The sequence below is a fragment of the Poecilia reticulata genome, unplaced genomic scaffold (assembly GCF_000633615.1).
Source record: "Poecilia reticulata strain Guanapo unplaced genomic scaffold, Guppy_female_1.0+MT scaffold_298, whole genome shotgun sequence".
Taxonomy (NCBI): Eukaryota; Metazoa; Chordata; class Actinopteri; order Cyprinodontiformes; family Poeciliidae; genus Poecilia; species Poecilia reticulata.
Genome location: NW_007615073.1, coordinates 1 through 3,514, shown reverse-complemented (window position 1 = coordinate 3,514; position 3,514 = coordinate 1). Strand labels below are relative to the sequence as shown.

The 3,514-nt window shown below is 37.0% G+C and overlaps 1 protein-coding gene and 1 long non-coding RNA gene across 3 annotated transcripts in view; both read right to left on the bottom strand.

Moving 5' to 3' along the window:
• The window catches only part of LOC103460807 (uncharacterized), a 3,238-nt gene extending 2,848 nt beyond the window's left edge, over nucleotides 1-390 (bottom strand). The window contains exon 1 of the mRNA XM_008403116.1: nucleotides 49-390. The gene's annotated coding sequence lies outside the window, so the exon portion shown is untranslated. The remainder of the gene's footprint in view (nucleotides 1-48) is intronic.
• A 16-nt stretch (nucleotides 391-406) lies between these two features.
• Nucleotides 407-2,870, bottom strand: LOC103460808 (uncharacterized). 2 transcript variants are annotated; one of them, XR_532996.1, is made up of 6 exons: nucleotides 2,772-2,870; nucleotides 2,628-2,669; nucleotides 2,260-2,350; nucleotides 1,838-1,913; nucleotides 1,055-1,360; nucleotides 407-964 (listed from the first exon to the last, which is right to left on the bottom strand). It is a non-coding gene; the product is annotated as an uncharacterized LOC103460808 (long non-coding RNA). The 2 variants fall into 2 exon arrangements; XR_532995.1 differs by having other exon boundaries at nucleotides 407-961.
• Nucleotides 2,871-3,514: the final 644 nt, after the last annotated feature.

Below are 3,514 nucleotides of genomic sequence, written 5' to 3'. Positions count from 1 at the left end.
TATATAAAAAATCAAATTCAAATATATATATATATATTCAAAAGTTACCTTCAGTACTTGTAGGTTCAGCTGAATAAGAAGTTCCTGATGATGGTCCTGGCACATCTGGGTCTAACTCCAATGCTCCCTCCCTGCTGAAGGAAAAAAATGTGATTTATGTGATAGGAAAAAACATACTATGTTGCATAATTCCTGATAGAGTATGTTTTTAAATATTTCAAAAGGGCAACATTTTTAAAGTCACTGTAGTTATAAAGCTCTTTTTTACATCTTGCCTGAATGAATACTCATACCAGTTTAACATTACATGCCTGATTGATCTATTTGTTTATATTTTATCACAAATATACTGCCTGCTAGTACATTATTATATGTTTTGTGTTTAACCTGTCACTGTGTGCAGAAGGCTGATAGAGAGAGCAGCGGATCAGAAAACAGATACTGCAACCAGACATCATCTGCCTGTATCCTGATGAACGTGGCCCATCCCATATGATGTTTTTTTTTTTTTGGGTTGACTTGACGTGTGTTAACTGAAATATGCCTCAGACTTTACATTTCCCCATCCCTCAGGCAGTTGATAGCACGTGTAGTTAGGGCACACCCGACTGTTAATAAAATAAAATGAGGAAGAAAACAGGAAGAGACTTAGAGAAGTAGAGAATTGTATCTAAGAAACTCTTCCCCGTTTGCTCCCTGTGTGAGCTAAAAATTAATCCCGTCTCCTACCTTCTCTTGTCTGTATTTTATAGATGTTTTAGGTTTCTGAACCTGACAATGCTCTACTCACAAAAACACATATACCCCTACCTACATTCCTAAAGAAAAAAAAAGTATACACTAATACCTGTCACAGCATTCACTGGCATGACAAATACATACATTTCTCCACAAGAAGAAGCATGAACTTCAATGTCCTCAGTAGGAAATGTTTCTGCACACACCGGACACTCTTGCATTGCTGCTGTCACAAAATAATTGGCACAGTTAGTTTTAATAAAGCAGACATCTAACATGCCACTCCATCATATGCAAACATTTAAACATTTCTTACATATGTCCGTTGCAGGGTCACAAACATCCACACCAGCCACATCAGAGGGCAAGTCTGTTTCCACACAAGACTGTATGTGGTCAGTCAAAAACTGCAAGGGAACATCTTCTCTGCATTTCTGACACATGGCCTTTGGCATGTTTGCAAATGCCACGTCATTCAGCTCAAGAGGATCCGTGCAAAGTTGTTCCTGAATAGGGACTATGAACAGGGTTTTCCCGCAGCGACTCGCAGCCTTCAACATTGTCCCGGTATACCCATCATCTTCAGGAGCAATCAATGTCAAATTGCGTCTGCCCCATCCACCTACAAGAGATTGTGCCATATGATTTTGGTTCAAATCAAAGTACACTATCAATTTGCTTGACAACCAAATTCATAACATTTGCTGATGAAAAAGGTATTCCTATAATTACAATTATTTAATTTGTCAATGTTCCATGTTCTGTAAAGTAAATATGTCATCTGCCCACTTGCTCTATTATGGATGTCTTTGTTAACGAGCTATTCGACTGCAGCGGACTGGCTATAGATGGCATGTATAGGAATAGCCTTTTAGCCCTCCAACGTTGTGGCCATACACAAAATTTAAGGATATATGCAATAACATGCAGGTGATCTGTAGATATGGGTTACATTGATTTGGGACCCAGAGAGAATTTTGGAAGGGGTGAGGGGGCTCTGATTTCTGCTTTGAGACCAGAAGTGGAAAAAAAATAATAACAAAAATTATGGAAATAACACTTATAATAATATTGACATGATATAAGCCAAGTCACCCACCTGCAGATTTGTAAAGCAGCCAACCCCCTGTAATAGTTCCCAGCTTTGGAAAAAGAACTTTAAGCGTCTCACCCAGCTGTAAAATAAATATGTCAAATAAAGACTCATCACAAATGCAAATATACAGTGATTGTTCCTAATACAATATTAATACATGCAATGACAGCCCACTTCATCAGATCAACTTGAAATGTTCTAAAATGCTAAATGACACAGCCAATCAGAGAGCAGCATTATTGTAATCAAGCTTCTAGATGAACTGCTTGGGTTCAAATAGAGTCAGAATGGAGAAAAAATGTTATTGAGGTAAATTTAATGGTTGCTGCATTCAAAACATAAGCCTGAGTATTTTAGAAATTGCAGGTCTCCACTAATTTTTACACACATACATCGTAATGTTTTGGCAATAAATAAAAAATTACATCTAAAGGTTTCATCTTTTTCACCGGGACCAGGCTTGTTGGAGGAAATCGTCGTTTTCCTCTTCCCCTGTTGAAAAGTCCGGGAAAAGATCTGTTGTACAGAAATTTGAAGATAAATAAATTACACTAAACAGTCAGTTCAAGAATTTTTTTTCACTTCAATAGTAAGCCAATTTTGATTGAAAGAGCCAATTAGAAAAAAATATATCTTTCTGAGATTTATATTGTTATGATTAGTTGGATCAACTAAAGGTAATACATATTTGATTCCATATAAAGATATAGAAGTGGAATATTGGAAAACAAATAAAGGTATTTATAATAAATACTTCAAAACTGAATTTACAATACAGAAAGTTGCCATTTACCTGCTCATTTCCATCTGGACCGAGGGTTGAGTTTGAGGTACCCTACAAAGGTTTGATAACAGAATTTATTAGCAGCCTGCTATGATCAACGTATTGAAAATATACATATTAATTTGGCATTAGGGAAACAGTTTATCATTAAACCTGGCATTCTGATTGGTGAGCTCTCCTCTCCCTCCCCTTCGTGGTCTTTCAGTCAACAAATGTAGTAAATGCCTTGCCGATTGAATAATAGCATCCTGACTAGCCTGGAGTCACAAAATAAAAATGACAAAGTAGCAGTTGAAAAAGGATCACTTAAAAAAAAAAAAAGACAATGTATGAAAATGATCACTTTTACTCGGGAAAACTGTGTGCTGTAGGGTTGCCACCTTTCAGAAATTAAAATAAGGACCACAACTGCTATGTCGGTCTCTAAGCAACCGTGACAACAGCATCAGTCCACAGCGACCTGGGGTCCTTAGTAGCTACCGAACATAGACATGACAATGTTCGTGCCACAATTTAGCTTATCTCAACTTGTCCTTTGTTTTACTTTCATACACTAAATGTTTATATTTGTGTGATAGGCGTTCCTATCGGACAGAAATACGGAACAAACTGCGTGCCGGTTTAATACGGGACGCAATATTGAACTGTCAAATACGGGGCGATTCTGTATTTTACGAAAAGAATTGTAATCCTACAGTGCTCTTGTCCCATTAATACTGTTGAAACTATATCAAACACAAGTAGGGGGTATGGTTGTAACACTTTTTGCTCCAGCACCTTTAACTCACAGAATTTTTGAGCTAGAGTTTTCAAACTTTTATACAAAATACCCACATTTGTTTACTATAAATGGCACCAATTCAAACCTCTGCAAGTTCTGATATCTGATGGGTCTT